Source organism: Gekko japonicus, unplaced genomic scaffold, assembly GCF_001447785.1.
Source record: "Gekko japonicus isolate JY-2015 unplaced genomic scaffold, Gekko_japonicus_V1.1 scaffold7, whole genome shotgun sequence".
NCBI lineage: Eukaryota > Metazoa > Chordata > Lepidosauria > Squamata > Gekkonidae > Gekko > Gekko japonicus.
The window spans coordinates 2305981-2332149 of NW_015159711.1; the positions used below are offsets into that span (position 1 = coordinate 2305981).

The 26169-nt window shown below is 45.4% G+C and overlaps 1 protein-coding gene across 2 annotated transcripts in view; it reads right to left on the bottom strand.

Moving 5' to 3' along the window:
* EXTL3 (exostosin-like glycosyltransferase 3) overlaps positions 1-26169 on the bottom strand; it is a 194720-nt gene that overhangs the window by 80317 nt on the left and 88234 nt on the right. For both annotated transcript variants that reach the window (XM_015406536.1, XM_015406612.1), the window contains exon 2: positions 20325-20485. The gene's annotated coding sequence lies outside the window, so the exon portion shown is untranslated. The remainder of the gene's footprint in view (positions 1-20324; positions 20486-26169) is intronic.

Sequence of the window (26169 nt, forward strand, 5' to 3'; positions counted from 1 at the left end):
CCAAAATGAATAATCAAGAGCTTCTTTGTGTGGTATCATAAATACAGAAATTATGCTCCCACCTGGACACACCCCAAATCTAGAAAAATTATGACATCAGCGAGTGAGAGAAAGGTCCCTTGCTACAGCCCTTGGATCATACTTAGCTTCAAGTACTATCTCTCTTCTCTTCAGGTTCTCCAGGGAGCACACTCACAGGCAGGCAACAAGATGGAGTTAAGTGAGGGCTGTTTGGAGGCTGCCTCAGTAGCTCTATTCATCTACCTGTTTCTTGTAAAGAAGGCAGCTGCGGGAGGGGGGGGGGCAGAGTATCAAAGAGAGAAGGAAGAAACTTCCAGGATCTTCCATGCCTTGTGACCAAATCCTCAGAGCCTGCTAATCCAGCACTGGAAAGCCAGTCACCCTCCCGCAACAGAGGCAGTAAATGATAGGGAAGGTTCACAGTTCAGCGGCAGAACACATGCTTTGTGTGACTAATATCCCAAATTCAAAGCATACCAGGTGTTTGGGTTTTTTAAGGATCTCAACTTGCAGGACAGGAAAATGCTCCTTTCCCAAGATCCTTAGAGTGAAGATAGACCTCATGGAGGACTAATAGGTTGATTCACTGTAAGCCAGCGTTATATGGGAGATGGAAGCAAGGAGCAATTTGACAGAATCAAAGATTCTGAAGATGGCGGAGATAGCGGAGACGGCGGCAGTGGCGGCAACGATGGCGGCGGCGGCGATCCTGGCGTGGACGGCATTGGTGGTGCGGCGAGCAAGGCGGCGGCGAGCAAGGCAAGGTGCGCGTTTGAGCGATCCCTGGCGGCGGAGAAGGAGTACACCGAGGGCTGCCGTGAAGAGAGAAGAAAGGGGCGTGCGCAGATGCCGAGTTCCGGCTCAGCGGAGCCGGAAAGGACGTGGCTGGGCCGGAAAGTAGGCGGAGCTGCGCGCCTAAGGAGGAGATCGCCACCACTGAATGCCGGAGACGCCAGAGAACGCCAGAGAAAGAACAACCCGCTGGACCAGGAGACCCGACCATGCCGAGCCAACGGAGAAACAGCAATAGCCACCACAGAGGGGGTGCCGGTAGGTTGTCCCACCCCCCCTTCATACATTGTGGCCCTAGCTAGGAACACAGGTGATTAGCACCAGAAACCCTGTAAGCCGCTCTGAGACCCTAGCCATGGGACAAGAGCGGGATATATCAAGTCTAATGTAAATAAATAAAATAAATAAATCTTCTTGCCTTTGCCAAAGCAGTGCTGGAGCAAGGGGAGAGAGTTATTATGGTCTTAGCAGTAAACTAGCAGTATTTAAGAAACATACTTACAGAACAGCCATAGGCAAATGAAACAGAAGAGATCACTGGGGGTGTTTCTTTTTTTTTTTAATTTATAATTTTTTATTTTCAACAACAACCAAAACAACACAGCTTAAGTAACATAGTTTGTCTGACTTTACATGACTTGCATATTGAAAAAGCAATAAAAGCGTTTAAAAGAGCATTTATACAAAGCTTGTATGTGTTTTCATGACGTTTTTAATCATTTATTCAGGTGTCTTAACCACCTAGCCTATTATAAACTCAACCTTCCCTCCCCCACCCCCAAAAACATTTCTAAACGTTCTAAAATCAACATAAACATAGGAAATACAGGAACCAGCTTTACATAGCTGGTTAGATAGCCCAATGCTATCACCTGTTTCCCTAAAACTAGGAGCTACAAACTTTTACAACTCCCCCCGTTCCCCCTTCCCCAGTCATATTAAAGCATTTCAAACTACCCATTCAAAAGCATACAATATGTTTCCATTGTGTAATAATTATAAAGCTTATCTGCTTCCAGTATATACTGGAAGTTTGCTGGATTTCAATGGAGACAATGGAAATAAGTTTCTTCTTTTAAAGGATCTTTTACCTCCCTCTGGTTCCATTGGAGTTTCTGTTTGCAGAGCTTGCATTAGCTGTTTTCCACTTTCTTCATCGTATGCATAAAAATGCTTGCCTTGATAATAAACATAAAGTTTACCAGAGGGTAACCATCGATATTTTTGCTTTAAATCCTGCAGCTGTTTGGTGGTTACTTTTAATTTTTTCCTGATCAGCAAAGCGTCTCTCGGGACATCCGGATAAATGGAAATTTGTTCTCCCATATATACAAAAGTTTTAACATTTTGTGCCTCAAGTAGAATCCTTCTCCGTACTCTTATATCAGGTATTGTTATAAGAATGTCTCTTGGAGTATTTCGTTTAGTGTTATAATTAAGTCCTATACGAGTTGCATTAGTGATATTTGGAAATACACCTTCCTTAAGCTTCAATGCATTTGCTATGAAAGAGGCTACAAAAGAAATTAAATCTTCATTACCTCCTGCCTCCTCCGGAAATCCACGTAATTTCAAATTTGCAGCTTTTTGTTGAGTTTCCACAGTCAGTAAACGGTCTGTAACAGTAGATACATGCTCAGATAAATGTTTGATATTTGTCTGATTTTCTTTGCTATGCTCCAGCGCTGAATCTGCTTTCTCCACTGCTTGTGATACAGAGAGTTTAATTTCTTCAACGTGTGATGTAAGTGTAGTTATACGATTGATCAGGCTAGTTTCCATAGTCTTTAAGTAATCCAAAATTGTTGAATCGGATGTCTGTTGTATGCTGCTCTCCGCCGGTTTTACAATCGTCGCCATTTTGTCTTCGGTATGCTTGTTTAGGCCTCGTTTTTTCTCAGCCTCAAAAAGAACCTTAAGTATCCGAGAATTACTGGAAACCCCTCCAATTCTTTTCTGCTCTCTCTTGCCCATATCGGGAGGTGGCTTTAGTGTGCTTCAAGGTAGTTTAAGCGTTTTTTTTAAAGGAGAAGGGGTACTGTGGGACCGGGAGCTGCAAAGTTATGCGGCTGCTATCCTCGATAGCCCCGCCCCGCCCCACTGGGGGTGTTTCTCTTAACTAAAATCGGAGTTTCACCTCAGTGATGCGTAGAAGCAAAAACACAGAGCAGAGAACAAACTGTACTGATCATCATTAATAAGAAGCTATAAATATCAGGATTACAGAATTATTCATTGCCTGGCAGATTCACTTCCGATAACCATCATCCCCCACTTGCCCTCTTTCCTGCAGATTACTTCTCACTAGATTCAGTCCTAAAGGGCCCCAAATGGCAAATTCAGTTGTAGTTATGCGTCCACATTTTATAACAACACTTCTAATCTGGAAAAAAACCTTTGCAGTCTTTAGTGTCTTGTCCCTCACTGAAGCTCTGATTAAATAGTTTTGGGAGACTGACTGCATCCAACCATGAGTGGGAACCCAGATGTTTTATCTACTGGACCCTGCCATGACTTGCAGCACCACAGAGAGGCTGGTGGGTCAAAGTGGAGAAGTGTAGCGAACAGAGAGGAGGGGTATAACAGCATCACAAAGAAACAGTGCCAACAATACACAGTTTTGGAACTGCATATGGAAAAACAGGTGACAAGTGTCCAATCAAAAATCCCAGTGAAATCTCAATATATATATGATGCCCTATAATGTAGACACCCATTGCTATTGCCAAATGCAACATGGGAAAGGCAAAATCAATGCACATGGTAACAGTTACATCCAGGAGTATAACAAATTGTGGGCCAGGAACATATACAGAAATGACACCTGAGCCAGATGTGATGAATGTTATTAAGGGTTGAATGTATCTGTTACCATACTAAAAATCATTTATTTATTTTATTTATAGTCCACATTTCTCACATGGACTCAATATAGATTACACATAGTGAGTCAATACAAGTGATGGATGAAACATTCAATAAACAATGCAATAGGATTAGGGCAGTAGAACCAACTAGAAGTGTAAAAACAGAAGTGAAGCAAAACTTATGATACAGAATTCCATAGTAAGATCCTCGTTTCAACAAGTTATATAAGTAGTATAGACCACAGTCCCTAATAATTTTTGTAAGTAACTTTGTAAATCATTCAGTACAGTGCAAGTCTATTTCCTGTGTAGAAAAGCCCTCTTGAATAATTCATAGTATTAAAAAAAGATTAAGAATCTTCTATTTTAATCCTAATCAGCAACAGAGTAGTTTTCTTTTTTAATTAAAAAGGGGAGGAAAACAGATTTCTGAGGACTTTTCTCTGTGTGAATGCCTTTTCTAAGGAAGAAAATACCCAGATAACACAAAGCACATGGAAATAATAATAGTGCCATTTAGGCAGTGAATAACCAGGATTTCAGCTCCCCAGGGACTGCTACAGAAGTATAGAATTTGGCAGCCAGACAGCCTCGCAGATTTCATTTATCCAAAAAGATGCTTTGGAGCTTGCACACACGTATTAGGATTCAAGGTGGATGGGTGTTTGGAACTAAACTAGTGCAGCCTATATAAAAACAGGTTGCTTATCTGTAACTGATGATCCTCGAGTGGTCATCTGTGCAGTACCACACATGGGTTGGGCGCCTGCACACGACCTCGACCGGAGAAACTTCTAGAGCTTTGCCTCAGAAAGCTTTTGGCGGGCTCTCTCTCTGCCCTGGAGAGCAGGCACGTACTGTGCATGCTTGGAGCACTCCCACTCAGTTCCTTTGACCGTTACCGGTAAGTCCCATCAAGCCAAAGAAAGGTGAGTAGGAGATGCCAGCAGTGGGGAAGGCTGGGTGGGATTGTGGTACTGTACAGATGACCACTCGAAGATAATCAGTTACAGGTAAGCAACCTGTTTATCTTTGTCGTGGTCTCTGTGCAGTCCCACACATGGGTGATTGCAAGAGCTGAACCAGTTTGAGGAGGGAGCTGGCAGCTGCAAGAGACACAAAGAACACTGGTTAAAACACAGCATCATCAGCAAGAAGAAACACCCACGGGTCCTACCTGGAGATGTAGCAGGGTCAAGTAAAGAGAGATCGCAGCACCGACTGGCCGAATGCAGCATCCCGTCGAGCTCGGACGTCGAGTACGTAGTGGGTCACGAAGGTCGATGCTGAGGACCACGTAGCAGCCGTCCTCCAACGGACATCAGCCAGGAAAGCAGTGGATGTCGATACCGCCTGTGTAGAATGGGCAGTGACAGAGGTAGGAACGGGTTGACGTGCAAGCTCATAGCAAAGGGCTATGGTGGAAGTCACCCACTTAGACAAGCGTTGAGAGGAAATTGGCTCCCCGACATGAGGGGGCCCATAGGCAAGGAACAGCTGAGGAGATTTATGTATAGGCTGAGTCCTATGTAAATAAAAGGAGAGCGCTCTGCGCACATCGAGGCAGTGGAGGGCTCTCTGAGGTGCATCAGTCGAGAGTTGGAAAGAATGAAGGTAAGACAGACGACTGGGACAGGTGAAAAGCAGAAACGACTTTAGGTAGGAAAGAAGGATCTGGTCTAAGGACAACCTTCTCCTTATGGAAAATTGTATAGGGGGGGATCAGCCAGAAAAGCAGCTAGTTCCCCTACTCTGCATGCAGTAGTAATCGCTACAGGGAATGCAGTTTTCCAGGAGAGCAACCTGAACTCGACTTTAGCCATGGGCTCGAACAGCTTAGACATCAGTTGAGTGAGAACGAGAGAGAGACTCCATGAAGGCACTAAAGGCTTCCTAGGGGGACAGAGCTGGAGGAGACCTTTGAGGAACGACTTTGTAAGACGGTGGGGAAAAACCGTGGATCCCTGTATCAAGGGATGATAGGCCGAGATGGCCACTAAATGAACCTTTAAAGACAAGTATGCAAGGCCAGTATTCTTTAACGAGACGATATAGGAAAAAATCTCACAGAGAGACGACTGGAGAGGGTCAAAGGACTGATCAGAGGCATACGACTGGAACCTCTTCCACTTCAGAGTGTAAGTGGCACGAGTAGATGGCTTCCTGGCATTCAGAAGGACTTCGGACACTTCAGGCAGGAAGTCTAGTGCAGGATCTTCCAGGCCATTAATCGGAAGAAACCGGGATCATGGTGGAGGATCCTTCCTCGAGCCCGAGAGAGGAGATCTGGGATGACAGGGAAAGTCCTGAATGCCTGGTTGAAGAGCCGAAGGAGGTGAGGAAACCAGTTTTGGTGCGCCACCATGGGGTGACTAGGATGCAGGTCGTGGCATCAGCCATAATCTTCTGAACGACCCGGGAGATCAAGGGGAACGGAGGAAAGAAGTAAAACAGGGTTCCCTTCCAGGTGTGGAGAAAGGCATCTCCCAGGGACCGAGTGGACGGTGGACCGTGGCTGAAAAAGAGGCAACACCAGGCATTGTCTGCAGTTGCAAAGCCATCTACGACAGGGTGACCGAACTCAAGAAAGACAGGTTCCAGGTATCGAAGGTGGATCGACCATTCGTTGTCCGAAAACTGGGAGCGACTCAACCGATCGGCATCAATGTTTTGAGTGCCCGGAATGTGGATCGCGGAAAGCGTGATGGAATGGCAGATGCACCATTGCCAGAGATTGATAGCTGACTGGTAAAGACGAAGTCCCACCCTGTTTGTTTATGTAGTAAATGGTGGTGGTGTTGTTGGAGGCAATCCGAACGACTCGGCCTCGAAAGACAGGGAGAAACGAGTGGAGAGCGAGATGAACAGCACGCAGCTCCAGGATACTGATATGAAGGGCGGCTTCGCGAGGAGACAGGTCTCCTGTGCCGAAAGGATTCCACACTGGGCTCCCCAGCCCCAGAGGGATGCGTCGGTGGAGATCGACACTTGCGGAGGAGGATGCCGAAAGGGCATGCCAGAGAGCAGGTGCTAAGGATGAGACCACCAGGCGAGAGAGTCGACAACAAGAGGTGGGATCGACAGGATTTTGTGCCACGGACTGCGGAGAGGGTCGAAGGCACGGAGAAGCCACAGTTGGAGGGGACACATCCTCAACCTGGCATGACGGACAACAAAGACAGTAGCCGCAAAGTGCCCCGGGAGCCTCATAACAGACCGAGCAGACTGTCGGGGAGAGGTCTGGAACTGGGTGACCAAAACAATGATATCGGAGGCCCTCGAGTTGGGGAGAAACGCGGTCTCGAGGTTGGTATCAAGATGGGCACCCAGAAATTGAAGGGCCTGGACAGGGAGGAGCGACGACTTGAGTAGGTTTACACAAAGCCCGAGGGCATGAAGGAGAGATCGGGTGCTTTGGACATCTCAGAGGAGCTGGTCTTTGGTGGAGGTGACAAGAAGCCAGTTGCCGATATAGGGATAGAGGGCAATCCCACGACGATGGAGGTCTGCAGCCACCACAGCCATCAGCTTGGTAAAAACCCTCGGGGCAGTGCAGAGTCCGAACGGAAGGACCCGGTATTGATAGTGTGCGTTGCCGACAGCGAAACGCAGGAACTTTCGATGCTGGGGATGGATAGTAACATGAAAATATGCATCCAGGAGATCGACAGAGGCGAACCATGCAGCCCGGGGAATCAGTGGAAGAATAGATTGTAGGGGTGACCATTCGGAACTTGTGGCATCGAATGTATCGATTCAGATCCCGAAGATCGAGAATGGCCCTGAAGCCACCATCCCTCTTCGGTACGAGGAAATACTAGAGTAGAAGCCTAGGGTTCGTTGCGCTTCTGGGACGACCTCAATGGCGCCTTTGGCTAGAAGTGCAGAAATTTCGGAATCGATGAGAGGATCCGGGGGGGGGGGGGTGACGACATAATGATGAGGTAGGTTGGGAGGTGAAACGAACTCTATGGCGTACCCGACTCGTAAGATGGTAAGGACCCAGATATCGGTTGAAATTTCTTCCCACGTTCGTAGAAAAGGGAAGAGTCGGGTCCGGATGGGAGGGGTGTAAGATGGAGGAGACAGAGCATCACCTGCCCCAGACCGAGAGTTCCTATCTATACCTTGTGGCTAATAGCCACTGATGGACCTCTGCTCCCTATGTTTATCCAGTTCCCACTTGAAGCTGTCCATGCTTGTAGCCGCCGCCACCTCCTGTGGTAGATAAGCATATGGAGCAGAAGTCCATCAGTGGCTATTAACTACAAGGTATAGATAGGAACTCTAGGTCTGGGGCAAGTGATGCTCTGTATTCTTGGTACTTGGGGAGGGGGGCAACAGTGGGAGGGCTTCTAGTGTCCTGGCCCCACTGATGGACCTCCTGATGGCACCTGGTATTTTTGGCCACTGAGTGACAGAGTGTTGGACTAGATGGGCCATTGGCCTGATCCAACATTGGCTTCTCTTAAGTTACAGCATTAGATGATAATAAAGTTTGGGTATATTTACTGCAGACAGGTACAAAATGTATGTTTATTGAAACAGTTTCTGTCCAAATAATAACAATTCTTGTTAAGAAATCTTTTCTCCTGATTTCAGCTTCCGTTTTTCTCCTACCTCTCAGATGGCTAAAATAAAGCTAAATATGCAGATTGCAGCTCTCTCTCGAGTATTTGGTACTTTTGCAATTTTGCTTGCCAAAAAAAAAAAAATTTAAGCATTTATACTTTTAAATTCCATAATGTGACAAACCGTACAATTGTATATGTTAAATAAGTTAAATAAGTTATAAATTATGAACTATACATTCATGTTGTTAGAGCAGTAAAATAAGTTTGGGCTCAGTAGGAAGGTAAGTGTTTCAATCCCTCCTAGGCTTCCAAATTTTCAGAAACTTTCATCCCTCCAGTCAGGGGAAGGTGTTGCCATTAGTGGAATGGACCTACACAATCCAACCCACAATCTTTTCTTTAAGGAAAGAAACCACCGGTTTACCCTAGATGTTAATCTGTATTCTAAAAGGTTTAAATTGTTTTCAGAGTACACTCATTCTTTTCCACATATCTAGGAATAGATTACCAAAAGGGAAGAGCCTCCTGATAGCATGTATGTCTCAGTCTCAGTACTGACTTGGGCAGAGTTCTCACTCACAGCCCTCAAAGGCAGCTTTAAGAATCCATCAAAAATATGGCAAGTTACACTGTTCTGATGGTTGCTCCTTTGTCAGGGTGTGGTGGTGGCGAGTAAAAATGTCCCCTTTCCAGAAACAGACTGCCGAGTTAACACGCAGCAGCCAGATAACATGAGCAGGAGGAATATGAGCAGATAACAGATAATTAGAGAAGACAACTGAAGGTTCCAGAAACCTCAGCATGTTAATGAAAAGGTTATACTCTTTCCTTGCCATGTTAGCCTTCTATGTGCAGGGAGGGTTTGTTTTTGCTTTTTATGCAGAGGTGCACTGACACATGCAAACTCTCCATGTGCAGTCTGAAGTGTGTCATATCAGAAACAGATTTACTGTCTCAGCAAGGTACTTTTCTTTAGCAATTGTAGTTGTCTCAAAAGAACCGCACATTATTTTTCAGACATTAGTAAAGCAAATCTCCAGCTTTCAGCGCCAGTGTGTTATGACGGGCAGAGGAACAGACTTGGACTGGGGAGACCCAGGTTTAATATTCTCACTCAGCCATCAAGCTCACTGGTGACCTTAAACCAACCACACTTTCTCAGCCTCTCTTGAGGGAGGGGCTTGTTCCTGTGAAGGCACAAGAAAGGAGAGAAGAACCATGTCTGTCACGCTCCTTGCAGGAAGGGAGAGGGAAAATGTAATAAAAGCAAATTCAAGATTCATATTTAACTCCAATTGGAAACAGCGGCCCATTTGCTTTGTAATATGGCCTATGCTCAACCTTCTCCTTTTCCTTAACAAGAAAAAAGGCTGTACAGCCTTGATAGCCCAGGCAAGCCCTGGATAGCCCAGGCAAGTCCAATCTCGTCAGATCTCGGAAGCTAAGCAGGGCCGACCCTGTCAAGTATTTGGATGGGAGACCTCCAGGGAATACCAGGGTTGGGAGGGAGAGGCCTTCGCTGGACATCCTCCATGTCTCAGTAGGATTCGCCAGGGGTTGCCATGACTTCAAGGCAAGGGCACACACACACACACAAATGCAAAATATCAAAGAAAAAAGGCCGTACTATCTCTGGCACAACTCAAGCCAAGGCACAGGTAGGTTGCAGGTCCCAATGCACCAAATGAAAACCCAATGACAAACCCAAAAAATTGGGACGGGCTGACAGTGTTGCAATCACTAGCATTTTCATGCAGCTCCTCAATTTCAAAACTCAGTTTCCCATACAAATTTTCCCTCTAGCCCATCTGTGCTCCTCGGGGCCCATTATGAACATGGGTTAAAGGAATTAAAGTTCTCATCTCTGTAGTTTTATGGCAGGTTTTCCACATTCAAGATGTGCCTGTTCTAAACTTTTTACAAAACCTTTTATGATGGCTGAAGCAAAGACAGCCTTAGGAGACAGAGGAGAGAATGAAGGTGGAAAGGTTTCCCTGCAGGAAAGACTTTCTAAAGTAACAAGGCAGGAGGGGAAAGCATGTCAGACTCCTCCAGCAGTTGCCTCCTACCTTTTCTCTCCCCCCCCCCCCAAATCTCTGCACAGCAAGGAAAATCCCTCGGTGGACTAATCAGAAGCAGCCTAAAAAGGAACTCGCCTGCAAAAGACAAATGGCAAAACGGAAGCAGAACGAGATGCATTTGGGATGCTGATCTAAGCTGACATCGCTTGTCATTTCGGCTCATTAAGCCTGGCAGCATTTCTTCTCCGCCAAGGAGAAACAACTTCATCAAGGGAACTTTCTTCCCCCAAGGAGGAAGGGAAAGAAACAGCCCTGCTGGGTCATGGGTGAGTGGGGGGGTGAGAGAGAGACCCCCTTCACTGAAAGAGGAAGGACAAAATACTTATTCGTGAGAAGCCACAGAGTCTGCTGGAGAATTATTTAAGCAGGGAAATCTCCTCCATCTCAGCTCCATTAGCACAAAATCAACATGACAAAACAGAACTTGAAGGTACAGCCACCTCCAGATTTGCTAGAACAGGTGGTCAAGAGCTGAGCGGCTGTTTTGCCAAGAAGCAAAAACATGCTTCTGAGCATCATTTAATTTATCACTCATAAATCAGTCTCAAAACAGGGCTTGGAAGCAAGATTCACATCACATGCACCATGCCTCCGTTTTAAATGTGCAGATCTCAACATTTTAACCCCACTGCTCTAAAAACTTTAGGAAGACAGGATGGAAGGTTTCTCACTGGGGAAAGCGCATGTACGTGCACACGCGCGCACACAAACACACACACAAGGAGCCTCTATTGTCTCCTTGGGGCTGTGATTCTCACCTGCCTTTCCATTTAGAAAAATGTTCCATGTGGAAAGTCAGATGTACAGCTATACAGAACCGCTATGGGTCCCAAGCTGGCTCCTGTCAGCCACTCAGTTGAGTGGGGGTAGGGTGGGGGGATCATATTAAGAATCCATGTCACTGTTTCTAAAAGCATTACTTTCAGTCTGACAGGTAGTTTACAACAAAATGGCAGCTACAATAGATTGCAGGCTGATCTGTGTTGCCCTGGGCATGATTGGCATCATTTTAGCTCTCGCTGGCTGTGCAGCACTGTAGGCGCACTCATGCGCCTCACTATAATGTAACTGAGAACAAGCCTCCCAAGGAGCTGTGTGCCTGCAGGATCAACACCATTTTAGCTGTAGCTGGCTCTCAAGCACTGTGCACATCAAGCACAGCTGCCACTTTCCAGTGGAAGGCAAGGGCTTGGTGGAAGCTGGAGTAGAAGGCATGCACTTTAAATCACTGAAGGCAAGAGGGTCCCTCTCTCACTGCAGACAAATTTACCCTCTCTATCATGCCTTTCATGGAGGTGGCACAAGCCTGAGGGAGGTCAGGGCTCCCCAAAGAGGGAGCAAGAATCTGACGTGTTGGAGCATCACTTCACACTGGCAGCAAACTGGGTGAAGAAGAGTGCTTTGCAACTCACGGGCTTGCTAAAGATGACACAACTGGCCCAAGAAAACAAACCACCTGAACCAACCAGATGCCCATATACAATCTGTATTTCTGTCCCAGTTCTTCCTTTAGAAAGCGCAGAACAGTGTGCATGGAGTTCCTGCTGGATTCCCACCCGGGCACTGATCAGGCACACACCTCCACAGCTTTGCCAGAGCCGTTATTTATTTGTATTAAGTCAGGCGTCTATGCCCCGCACTCAGCCAAGTTGGTTCCCAAGGCAGCTTACAATAAAATGGGTAAAAGTAAAACAAATACAAACACATTAAAAATTAACTAGCATAGACATCTATAGCAGTAACAGCTCCCTCCTTGGCATCTACAGGAGCTCTCAACCAGAGGGGACCTAGCCAGGACAGAGAGAAAAAGGCTGAGCTTAAGAGCCCTGCCCTCCAGTCCTCACCTCTGCCATGGACTCATCATATTTTGGTCCTAGTTCCTTATTTGTGATTAAAATTAATACTTAGGCGTTTTCAAATAGGAAAGGCAGTAGGAAGAAGGAATAGCAGTCTTTTGGATCTTCTCCATCTCTCCATAAGGGACCAACACAGCCTTGCAACTACACAGGCTAATTAGTGGAAGGAACCAAATCTGCTCCTTTTCTACACACCCATTCCCCAGGGCACACAAGTGGAACACTTTATTTCCCAGTTATTATTATTTTTTGCCATCAAGTTGCAGATGACTTATGGAGACCCTGTAGGGTTTTCAAGACAAGAGACATTCAGAGATGGTTTGTCATTGCCTGCCTCCACAACACAACCCTGGTATTCCTTGGTGGTTTCTGTTGGGTGATAGTGAGATATTGAAAAAATGGTATTTAGCAGAGATAAGATAGTCCAGCAGTCCCGGAATAAAATAATTCAGACTCAGAGTCCATGTGTGATTAAAATATAAAGTTTTTACTAAATTCTAGCATGGGAAGGGTAACTGGGATGAAAATAACAGAGCAAAATCTGCTACATCCTTACTCTAAAAAGACAAAACTAGAAGAGAGAGATTATGGCTGTTCTTCTTCTTCTTCTTCTTCTTCTTCTTCTTCTTCTTCCTCTTCTTCTTCTTCCTCCTCCTCTTCTTCTTCCTCCTCTTCCTCCTCCTCCTCCTCCCCCCAAAAAACAAAGACGGGAAGAGAAGCCATAAAATGGTAATACACCTTGACACTTTAGTCCCAATCAAATTCCTAGATCAGGGAGAAAATTCCCTGGTATTCTACATCTAAAGAACATTGGTTACATAAGAAACATGTGACTTCCTGTGAGTAACATAAACAAACATTTAACCCCAGATATACTGAGTGTTTTCAACTTGTAATACCCAACAGTTTCCCATCCAAAAACATACCAGGGCCAATCCTGCTTACCTTCTGAGATCTGATGAGACTGGGCTAACCAGATCAAGACTTTTTCTCAAATACTGGCCCCTTATCAGGCTCCGAGGAGATACTACTCTACTGCCGAAGCTTAACAGGTCTGGCCACTCTCTGGGTGCTATGCCAGAAAGCCAGAAAAACATTGAGCTCTTTTGGAGGGAGGGAAACAAAATAAAATTCAGAGATTCTGTGGTGCAGTGGCCTCTAGGCCATGTGGAATTAGGAGGGCAAAAATTGTATACATGTATAAGCCAATATTGATTGGTTGACAAGCATCATTGCCAGACTGATGGTGCTGTGTTGTCTGCATAGAAAGCTTCTAGATTCTTTTGTAGGGTGTACAAGAGAGAAACAACATCAATTATTAACAGTGCCTTTTATATGCTGTATGCAAATAAGACAGACACACACCAGTCCCTACTTGCGGGCTTACAACCTGGTGAAAGGCAACCACATCCAGAGACATGAGCTGCATCACCAGATGTGTACTTCACTGCCAATCCGGGAGAGTGGAAGCAGGCCTGAAATACTACTTGGGCATTATAAACTGTCTGAAGTGAACCCCCAGAGATGTACAATGGGATATCCTGTGGAAGATAAATGTGTGTATATTATATTACACTCTTGGGAGGATTCCAAATAGAGACTATGCAGTTTCACTTTCCTCCAATTCATGCTGCTCTAGGTGTTTGCGTCTTCCATACATTCCCATCTTCTTCCTCCCTGAGCTCCATCCTATTCTGTTTGGTCCTATGCCAAAAACTTCACACTCTTTTCTCTCTTCTACCTCGAACTGGAACTCCAAAGCTTTATCCATCAGCAAGACACTTCCTTTCCTACCAAACTGTTACAGCAACTACAAAAAATTCCAACAACACATCCTTTCCATCTTGCTTTCTTTTTAATCTTATGTGATATAACTTCAGCAGTTGTCTACTTTACTTCTGCAGCACCCACACACACTGAGATGAGCTGTTCCTGTTTCCTCCTAATTTAAAAGCACATGCTTTATGATGGGGGTGGGTAATGATGTTGTAATCCACAAACTGCTCTGCAGTAAGCAATATTCCATTTGAAAAGACCATCTTACAAAGTTGTGCCTGGCTTTTGTTGTTGTTCAGTCGCACAGTCGAGTCCGACTCTTCGCGACCCCATGAACAAGATCACGCCAGGCCTTCCGATCTTCCACCGTCCTCTGATGTTTGCTCAACTTCATGTTCGTTGCATCCATGTCACTTGTCCAACCATCTCATCCTTTGTCGTCCCCGTCTTCTTTGACCTTCAATCTTTTCCAGCATCAGGGTCTTCTCCAGTGAGTGCTCCCTTCTCATTTGGTGGCCAAAGTATGTGAGCTTCAGTTTCATTATCTGGCCTTCCAGGGAACAGTCAGGGGTGATTTCTTTTAGGATTGACTGATTTGATCTTCTTGCAGTCCAAGGGCCTCTCAAGAGTCTTCTCCAGCACCATAGTTCAAAAGAATCTATTCTTCGGCGCTCGGCTTTCCTTATAGTCCACCTCTCGCAGCCATACATGACTACTGGGAATACTATTGCTTTGACCATGCGGACTTTTGTTGGCAGGGTGATGTCTCTACTTTTTATCATACTGTTTAGGTTCGCCATCGCTTTCCTCCCAAGGAGCAGGCGTCTTTTAATTTCATGGCTGCTGTCACAGTCTGCAGTGATCTGGGATCCCAGGAACGTGAAGTCTGTCGCTACTTCCACGACTTCCCCTTCTATTTGCCAAGGAGTGATGGGGCCGGACACCACAAGTTGTTTCTCCAACTCCCAGATGAGTCCATAACACGTGGGAAACCCAGAAGGACTTGCGGAGGGCATCTCATTTTCTCCTCCCCCACTTTCCTTCCCTGAAAGCCCCCGTAGCCTTTCCCCCTTCTCTTCTTCCAATCCAACCTACCTTTATCTGCCCCATCTTCAGTTTTCCTTCCTCCCTGCCCCCTGGCATCCTCTCCCTGGGAATACTCTGTCCAAGTAGTACTATACTGGCGAAGCTAGGCTCAGTTCCAACATTAGGGAATCTGAAAGGACATACAGGGAGTTAAGCTGAGAGTATGTGAATAGTCACTCAGTGAGTTTCCACAGCACAATGGGGATTTCAACCTGTGTGTCCCAGACCCTAGTCTAAAACGCTAACCACTGCCATTCAGATGCACATCAAATTGGAGGTTTTTATCCTTCCTATTACTATGCACATTCAATGCAATCTAACCGTTTAACCAAATTACAAGAGACTGGGTGCCCTCCAAAGGACTTCTATGCTTCTTCTCACTCCAACATTAATCACATTGTAGCATTGTGCCTATAAACAGGTTTACCATAGTTAGCAAACCAGTTCTTAAACTTGGTTTCAGATCCTGGTTAAAAACTAAGTATGATTAATGCTGATTAATCACAACTTAACATGGAAAATTAATAGAGGGGGAACCCACATCTTTCTATAACAAACCTGCTCTCTCAGCTTATGGGTCATTAGGATCTGGTAACAGTTTCAGAGGGGGAAAGCGTCTTGAATCTTTCTACTCTCATACAGCAAATCTTAAATTGGGGTCCCTGATGCATTTTCAGGCGGTCCCCAGACCACAGCACAAGAAAGTGCAGAAGAAAGAGGTTTCTTTGAATGTACCGCAGAGGCAATCCATTTCTCAGATTAAATTTTAACATTTTTTAAACAACACTTGACTTTGGCCCCTCAATAGTGCAAGTGGCTGCACTGGAATTCTCCCAGGTACATATACCGTTTTGCTGAATCACAGCTGCAAAGAACAAAGTTTACATTTTAAATTTGGAAAGCACACAATTTCCCAGACAAAAAAGCAAACTGGAACAGTAATACATTACAGCTTGAAAACCACTGATCTAGATATGCCGAACCCTTTTGTCAGACTTTGCTTTCTAGTCTTCAGCCTCCCCTCCTCAAGCTCATCTTTGCATCATCTCCAGTTCCCTCAACACCATTTTAAAAATAATTTATGGAATTCCGATCAGTATAGGAAGACTGCACCATACAAAGGGTTAAAATCACATTTTTTAGTTCTGCCCTTTATTCCTCCTGTTCAAGCAACAGAGCCACCGTGGGAAATTTTCCAAAGTCACCGCTCTCCAGGGTGCAGTGCCCTATTCTGTATAGTCAGCCTATGTGTTCTCTTCAAAGGTGCAGTAGGTGGGCTCTTCAAGCGCTAAGAAGTACTGAAGAAGGTAGGAACAAAAGCATATAGAGGGTTTCACATACATTCCAGCTTCCCACAGACCACAGGACACAGTCAGACCAGCAGATAATGACTAATTACAGCCATTTAATACAGTAATTTCAAGCCCAATGAACCTCAATCACTCCTTGAGAAATTTATAGCAGAAGAGTAAAAACAATCTGCTTTAAACAGTTGACTCTTTCTGCACAATTCATTCCTTTCCCACTAGATGTGGAGAGGGATAAGAAGCTACTCAGACCATTGAAGGCCCATCCACTTATCACCTGCCTTGGGTCCTAGGATGTCCAAGAGAAAAGCACGTAATATTTTTTTAAATAATTAATAAATATTTAATAGCCTGTTTAGTCTCACATCTAACCAGCAGTGTCCATGATATCCCTGCAGCCAAGACTCCCCCCCCCCCCCCCCCCAAGCAGTGGTTCAGAAAAATAAATAAGCCACACTCTGTGCTGGATGTGAAATTTGTGCAATGAAAACGTGACCATGTGGAATAAAATACAGACCTGGCTGTACCAGGTAAGCAGCTGAATGTAGATTCTCATATTCTCATTCCACAGCAGGATTGGACAACAAGCCCCGTCTGGCCTCCTATCCAGCCTTCCCAGTTCAATGGGGGCCTTTCATCCACATCTCAAACAGAGCCAGCAGCTGCATTTGGACAAGGGCTGTGGCTCGGTGGCAGAGCATCTGCTTGGCATGCAGAAGGTCCTAGGTTCAATCCCCAGCATCTCCAGTTAAAAAGGATCAGGTAGTAGGTGATGAGAAACTCTGGAGAGCTGCTGTCAGTCTGAGCAGACAATATTGACTTTGATGGAGCAAAGGTCTGATTCAGAATAAGGCAGTTTCATGTGTTCATGAGTAGCCACTTCTAAAACAGTGGCCACTCAGCCACCCTAATACTGAAAGGGGAAGCATGCCAAAGGACACCCCCCCCCCCATATCACACTGCAAAGGGAGAGTCCCTCTCTTGAGCACTGAGAAGGAGAGTATTTTTTATTTATTTATTTAAATTTCTACCCCTCCCTCCCCACGAATGGGCTCAGGGCGGCTAACAAACAGGGGCACCATGTGCCAATACATAAAACCGAGTAAAACAGGATAAAACAGAATAAATATCAAACCCAGTTCAGAAGCAGCATGTAGTTCTCAAGGTCTGTGACATTGGTCTTGGGGTGCTCCACTTTTGCTCAAGCACCAATGCAGCCCAAGATCAATAAAGCAACCCTGAGAGATGCCTGCCACTTCCAAGCTAATTGTTTGCCCGTCATCTAACTGTCCAGTGGCCTTCATGAGGACATGGAGGTTCCTGGGGCATGTCTGCTTTGAGGAGTGGGTGTGGTGCTAGTAACAATTGGGGAGAGGGAGCAGTGCTGGTCCAGTCAAAGATACCTTTACTGTCTGATTTCCCTCCCAGATGACCAGTGCTGGTCTCCTTAAAAGAAAGGAAGAGGTTGCCCTAAAGACGTTGCCCTAAAGACCTCTGCATTATAACAGAAGCCTTTAGCACATCCTCTTCTGTAGTAATGAGAGAAGATTTTTCAGCCTCCCAACAAAGGTGTGAGGGGTCGAAAGGAAGGAAACAAGCTTTTATATCACTGTTGGTAAAGTCCACCCTGATATCTCCCCACCATCACAGGCTGAAGATATGGTCACCCTGGTTCTGCGGGAAAAGAACCATCACAGGAATCCTGTCCTGTGCAGGACAGGGTAGGGATGTGCCAAAACAACATAAGTGGAAGAGAAGGCGCCACTGTGCTGCAAGTCAGGGAGGGAGGGAGCCCGCCAGCGGTGGCAGAGCTGGCTACTGCCTGCTCTTCCTCCTCTCTCCTTCCTTCATGGGGATGGGGGCAGGGAAGGCAAGCCAGTCTCCTCTTACCCACCCGGGCAGGCCCCAAGCCACCACACTTGAGCCGGGCACAGACAAATTCAGGTGGGAGCGGAGGCATTGCTGCATTGAGAACCCAGTGGATGGGGAGCCCAACAGTGATGGCGTTGGCAGAGCTGGCCTGCTCTTCCTTCCTGCCTCCCTCCTTCATGGGGGCAGGGCCAGGTCAGCAGGCTGCCAGCAGCAGCAGCACTAGGACTGGAGGAGACACTCGGAGTGCCCACCTGTCCCTCTGGCACCCTAGGTAATTGCCTGGGACTGCATGGTGGACAGGCTGTCCCTGTTTCCATCCGTGTTCAGTACTTGAGACTCAAAAGTACAATCCAATCATGGAGATTCCTGTCTTGGCTAAAAGCCATTGATAGACCAAATGGCTCCACAAGTTCATCTAATCCATTTTTTAAAAAGCTGCTTCAGAGAGCACCACACCTTGTAGTAGTGTGTTCTATAAATTAATTAAGCATTGTGTGAAGGAATACACTTTCTCTGTCCTAAACGTATTTCAAATCTACTTAACTGGGAGAGACCATTTTAAGAAAAAGCATGCTAACTGAAGTACATAAGGATTATACCTTTTCATATGAAGTAGATAAGGATTACACTTTTTCATACGACAAAAATGTATTGCATATTCTCGGATACCAAAATTCATCTTTTAAAATTTAGGATGCAGGTGAGGGAAGATTTCAGAGTAGAGGAATGGAGGGAAAAAGAGAGAAACTGACAGCACTAGTCTGTGAGGGAATCACAGAGTTGACTACAACCTGCAGCCAGAATTCTGGTCTAGTCAAAGCTTCCTCTTGGGGAACTACCAAGCTACCTGCCCTACAGACTTGATGGTTTCAGCAATAAGACAACAACCCAAGAGGCCCATATACCTTAAAAGCAGCATTACTCAAATTGCAAAATGAGACAGGTAGATACCTGGAAAAGAAAGAAGTATTCCTTCACTGGCATTCCTTTTTCCTTCCATTTTCTTCTCTCTAATTTGCTGAACTTTTTCTAAAATTTACAACGCAAATCCTGTGGCCAAGAATTACCTTCCAAAAGACAGATTTCTACCAAGCCTAACTTCACAGGCTATCTATCACTACTGCAATATCAATACTGAAATAGACGAGAAAACCACCTTCCACCATCCATCTTTCTTGTCCAGCGTGCATCTGGGAGATGAACCCTGCAAATTAATGCAGTTGCTATTTTAAGGTTAGCAGGTTGGGGCAGCACTCGTTGTTTCCTGCAGATTCGGAAGAGAACATCTGGATTCTACATGGCCACTCGAGGGTTTTCTTCATTTTGAAACCCTGAGAATTTCATAAGCGTGTGGGAAAGAGGTAGGCAGCTTCCTTTCCAGAACTAGCAACAAGGGACACAATGCCATAGTAAACAACATTCATTCATTTCGTGACACTGAATCACTACTAGCCCAGAAATAGACAAAACAAGAAAATTATGTCCTCATATAAATCACCCAAGAGCAGCTCCACACTATGAACATTTTGTGATGCTGCAGAATTTTTTCCAACACTGAAATGCAAACTGCATTCAAATGTACACTCCAACCAACACTTAATAGACAGCATGGGATTCCCTTTAAAAACCTGGCTGCCCATCTCAAGGGCAAGATTTCAATTTCATGCTTACTTCAAATTAAGTCCCATTCAATTGCTTCAACCAGCAATTGTCCCTTTAAAACTTACTTTCCAGCTACTTCTGCTGCTTAGAATTAGGTTATCCCAGCATTCCACAGTAGATCCTTAACTGGGGGAAGGGACCTTTATTTACTCCTTTTTCCTTCTGCAGCAAACTTTACGATCATAATCTATACATCTCACATATTTTTATCCTGCTCTTCTCCCAGGGACTTGAGGTACATGACTCCCATGTCCCCAGTCTAATGTCACTCAGGAAGCTTCACAGCATGTGTTTTTTGCACAACTATATATTTTTATCAAGATAATGACAGGGCTTGAAAAATGCAATTGCATTTTTGCAAAAACAATAAGCCAGTTGAAGTAAACAGAACTGCAAGCAACAATTCACTTAACACAGAACACCACCTTACCTAGATGCTTCGGCCAGTTGGCAACATAGACGCAACCTCCAATTCATGTAAACTACGATTCATGTAAACTACACCAGATGCAGGGCAAAGCTGAAGACCAATTGATGCCTCCAGACTCTCCTTTTGCAACCAAAAGATGGAGTTTGACAGATGATCAGCAACTACAGAAGAAACAAAAATAAAAGAAGAGGAGACAATTACTGGAGTATTCATTCAAAAATATTAGAAAGAGTACATATTTTGATTTCTAGAACAGTAATCTAAGCATGTAATTGCTCTACTGGGGAGGGGAGGACAAAGAAAGTTGCCAGTGGAGTTGTACGTTCCACTTAAGAGTCCCGCTACCACCAAGCATATTTGTCTCTGGTAAGTACAGCAATGAAAACTTAAATAATTAAGTTACAAACTATGTTACATAATTAGGTCAGGGAAACATAGCAAACCATATGCTTAGATCAAAAGAAGAGTCCCTAAAGGAAACCCATCTATGTAAAGATTAATATTGAAGAATGACTGGTATTTTCTCATTCTACGAAGGAAAGGAATCCAGTTAAAGAGAAAAATGCTCTTTTTCAATGTGCATGACTTTGTTTTACGTAATGAAGGTTGTTTTTTGGGGGTTGGGTTTTTGCCATCCCCAGCAATTAGTTCTGACAGTACGAGATCTCAGCTGTGCCTGAATTCCTTTTCCAAGATTATCCTAGTAACTAGCCCCACGTAGGCCATAGACAGGATCACAACCATGCAAAGCTTGCGCTGTTCCACAGAAGAGTGGTTGTGGTTCAGTGGTAGAGCATCATCTTTGGACGCAAAATATCCCAGGTTCAATCTATGGTACCTCTGGTTAATAGGATCAGATAGTAGATGATAAGACCTCTACTTAAGAGTCTCTGGAGCAGGATTCCCCAATGTGGTGCCCATGGGCATTCCTTGGCGCCCGCTTTGGCACCCAGCAAGCTTTCCAGAAAGTGGGTGGGGTCATTGTAAGACAGAGGTTGTTACTGGCTGCCCTCATTCAAATGAAAGGGTTTTCCACTAGAGGATCAGGAGAACTGGTAAGGACCTGGGCCTTCCTTAGTCAAGTGCATGGTTCCATTCCCTCTTCAGGCTTTTCTTCTTCCCAGAAGATATAAGGAGGGAGGTATTTCGTTTGGCACCACATCCTGAGCCTGACCCCGTAGGGAAGGCAGGGTATAATAAATACAAATAATAAATAATAAATAAAAAAACAGCACATCACAGTGATTCAGAAGTGCTAAATAATAAATAAACAGCCATTTGGGGTTTAAGAACATAAGAGAATCCCATGTTGGATCAGGCCAATGGCCCACCCAGTCCAACACTCTGTCACACAGTGGCCAAAAATACCAGGTGCCATCAAGAGGTCCAGCAGTGGGGCCAGGACACTAGGAGCCCTCCCACTGTTGCCCCCCCTCCCCAAGCACCAAGAATACAGAGCATCACTTGCCCCAGACTGAGAGTTCCTATCTATACCTTGTAGTTAATAGCCACTGGTGGACCTCTGCTCCTATGCCCCTAGCTCTACTTCCTATGGAAGCCATTTTGGGGTGGCACTCAGCACCCCCTTTCAAAATTCCAAAGGTGTCCGCAGGTTCAAGAATGTTGGGGACCCCTGTCCTAGAGAGCTGGTCTGAGTGGACAGTACTGACCTTGATGGACCAGTACTCTGATTCAGTATAAGGCACCCTTCTTTGTTCAAGTGCTATGCCTTTTTCTGCAATCTACCCCAGGCTGGTTTCAGCACCAGCACCTACGAAGGAAAGCATGATGTGTCTTCTTCCCATAAGTACAAACTACATGTGCCACTAAAGGAATACTCTGCACTGGACTCTAGTTCTTATTTTCCCGCTGTTTTGACTTGTTGCTGGCTAAAAGGTGAGCTTTGCCTATTGCCTCATTCCTAGAATTCACCTTGGTAGAATTTCATAGAATCATAGAATCACAGAGTTGGAAGGGTCCACAGAGGCCATCTAGTCCAACCCTCTGCTCAATGCAGGAACAGCCTAGAGGATCCTTGACAAGTGTTTGTCCAGCCGCTGCTTAAAGACTGCCAGGGAGGGGGAGCTCACCACCTCCCTAGGCAGCTGATTCCACTGTTGAACAACTCTTACTGTAAAAAAGTTTTCCCTAATATCCAGCCAGTATCTTCCCACCCTTAATTTAAACCCATTATTGCGAGTCCTATCCTCTGCTGCCAAGAGCAGCTGCCTGCCCTCCTCTAAGGGACAGCCCTTCGAATACTTAAAGAGAGCAATCATGTCCCCCCCAACCTCCTCGTCTCCAGACTAAACTTTCCTAAGTCCCTTAGCCTTCCCTCATAGGACTTGGTCTCCAGGCCACCAATTATCCTCTGCGCCCTCCTCTGCACCCGCTCCATTCTGTCCACATCCTTTTTGAAGCGAGGACTCCAGAACTGCACACAATACTCCAGGTGCAGCCTGACCAATGCAGTGTACAGCGGGGCTATCACATCTTGCAATTTAGATGTTCTGCCTCTGTTGATACACCCCAAGATCGTATTCGCCTTTTTTGTCGCCGCATCACACTGGCTGCTCATATTTAACTTTTGGTCCCCAACATCTTGTTCATACACACTGCTACTCAGAAGTGCAAACCACACCCTGACCTGAACAGCCCAGGCAAGCCTCATCAGATCTCGAAAGCAAACAGGGCTGACCCTGTCAAGTATTTGGATGGGAGACCTCCAAAGAATACCAGGGCCAGGAGACCACTTCTCTGAACGTCCTCCATGCCCCAGTAGGAGTCACCAGATGTCACCATGACTTCGAGGCACGGACACACACACAAAATGCAAGAATATCCCCACACACACAAAAATGATTAGGAAACCATGGCTGCAAGCTACAAAAGCCATCTTCTCTGGAAGTAGTCCGACCAAGCTACTGCAGATACCAGACAGTAGTGTTCCCTCTAAGCTGAATTAGTGTGAGCTAGCTCACAGACTTTTTGGTCTTTGGCTCACACATTTGTGTCTCAGCTCAGGAAGGATGGCTTCAGAGCAAACTAAACTATGCAGTAGCCAAATGGCTTGCTCACAACTTTAATGCCAGTAGCTCACAAAGTAGAATTTTTGCTCATGGGACTCCACAGCTTAGAGGGGACATTGCCAGACAGCAGTGGAACAGATTCAAAACAAAGCTGCCGCTTCCTCCCGTCTTGTTCAGGAACAAAGTAGAACCATTTTATCCGCATCTGAAAATTCTGTATCCCTTTAACATTTCATACTACAGATCTTTCATTTAAACAGGGTTCAGCGACAGACACAACCACACCAGCCTATTTCAGCATTACTCTGCTAACCTCATGGAAACAGGCTGTGCCTTTGATGGGGGAGAACATATCAGTTTGGAATCTTCAGGATAATTCTGGCAGACCTCCATATGCTTAGTCAGCCCTCTAAAAGAATTTTTTTTAAAAAAAAACTTGAAAAAAAAATACCAACCCTATTAAGCAGTGAGTCAGAGGATAGGAAAAGGGCTTTGATATTAGCAAGGGGGGGGGGCTGAAACCAAGAACAGGAAAAATTAGAAGCAACAGAGAGAAAGAAGTGTAACTGCAAGGAATTTAGAAAGAAAAAACTTACATCTGATACATACCAGCAAGAGCAAGATATTAGATGCACAGATTGTTGAACAGGCAAAGGAAGAACATTTTTCCCTTCTTGTTTTTTTTCCCCTCCTTTTGACGGAACAGAGACACAATCTATCAAGCATTGCTAAGGCACAATTTCAGAATAAAAGGCAACACATTTGTCTCAAATACAGTAATCGCTTCTCGATTGCTCTGGCAAGGAGACAAGGGCATAAACTATTTTGACGGATACCCTGTTTTCAGAACATAAACCCTACAAGTTGAGATCAAAGATCCATCTAGCCCAGAATCCTATTTCTCAACTGCAGCTGGCCAGATGATCATGGGAAGCCCTGAAGGGCATGACGACCTCCTGCCACTCCTGCTTCCTGCCCTCTCCCCCACCCCAGGAAGCAGAACCATTATTCAAAAGGCAGGCTGCTTCTGAACTCCTTTTCTCCTGATAATAATGATAATAAACAACATTATGCTTCACACAGCACCTGAAGACTCAAAGCACTTGAGGCCCCTCCCCTCCCGTGACCCTTCCTTTCCCTCTCAGAGTTAGTCTACTCCTCAAGGCCGGTGGGACCAGCTGCAGAATCTACTACTGCAGTCAGGTGCATGTGGAGCTCCACCCAACCACACTCACTTTTGTTCAGGCAGGGAGGAGCCTGGTGGCCCCAGCAGTACGCTACACACAGAGGTCTTCAAATGACACTCGCCGCTGGCAAGCTGCTGAGATTTCTAAAGCCTCGATCTGGTATTCAGAGCCTGAACACAGAGGTTTTAACCTTGCTGCTTAACCATGGGCAGAGGCGGTAGGAGAACTGGATCCCCCAACAGGCTAACATTAAGCCTACTGGCTGAGAAACACCACAAAGAAAGTGTTGTTGTTGTTGTTTTTAAAACAAAGAAATGCACCCAGGAGGAAGAAAAGGATATTTTTAGAACAGCAAGCTATTTTAAACCTCTTCAGTCTTTTCAGAAGCCGCCTATAGCTGGTCCGGTGCATACACAACACAGCTTCTCTCTTAACCATGGCTGATAGACCCAGAGTGGATAATGGGCATAAATTCTCCCTACTCTTGTCAGAATTAACCATGGTGTACTGTTACATCTTAGCCACACTTAGTGCTAAGCGAGGCTAGTTTATAAGCCCTGGTTTGCAAACTAGCTTCAAACCCCTGGTGGAAAGTTAACACCGGTAGTGTTGCAACATTCTACCGTGGGTGCAGGATAGCAGGGGGAAAGGACGAAAGACAAGTCTGTGCAAGAGAAAAATAGGAGGGATGTGGGAAACCTACAGCCGTCTCCCAAACCAAAGTTAAAAGTCTAATTGTGCTACATCTGCATTATCCCACCAAGGACAGCATGACTTAAGTACTCACTTCGGAATTTTATCTGCAGTACTCTGGAAGGTGCATATTTGCTGTGAGGCTCTTAATGATTTCAGTGTTCCCAGTCTGCTGATTTCTACACTGTGCTACTGACCTGAACCAGCTTCTACAAGATAAGACATCTGGGGTGAACCAGCCCTAGCAGGGAGAGTTGATGATGGGATTGCCAGGCAGAGTTTATTAGCACAGCAGGCATGAATGTGGTAGGCTGTATCCTTGCTTTATGTTTCAGTCCAGCTCCAGATACCCTAGCTAGCTTGATCTCGTCAGATCTCAGAAGGTAAGCAAGGTCAGCCCTGTCTAGTATTTGAATGGGAGACTTCCAAGGAGCACCATGGTCGTGACATAGAAGCAGGCAATGGCAAATCACCTCCGAATGTCCCTTGCCTTGAAAATCTTACAGGATCACCATAAATCAGCTGTGACTTGATAGCAAAAAAAGAGAACTGTTCCAGATGCTTTATCTGTTTGCTGCTAATCCATATTTTTGGCGAGCGGGTAAAGAGTTTCTTGACCCTCCTTCCTTCCAGGCTTCTCCTAGTCTTGTATTAAAATCATCTGTGCACCAAGGGGCAGGGGACACAATCTAATCTCTACCAAAGGAATTCAGAATCCAAGTACCAGATCAGTGACTGCTAAAGGATTTCCTCAGTCTCTCTTGGCTTACAGCCTTCGACCAGAAGAGAATACATTTCCTTGCTGTTCCAAACAACTACAAAAATGGCATAAGAACATAAGATAAGCCAGTGCTGGATCAGGCCAATGGCCCATCCAGTCCAACACTCTGTCACACAGTAGCCAAAAATACCAGGTGATATCAGGAGGTCCAGCAG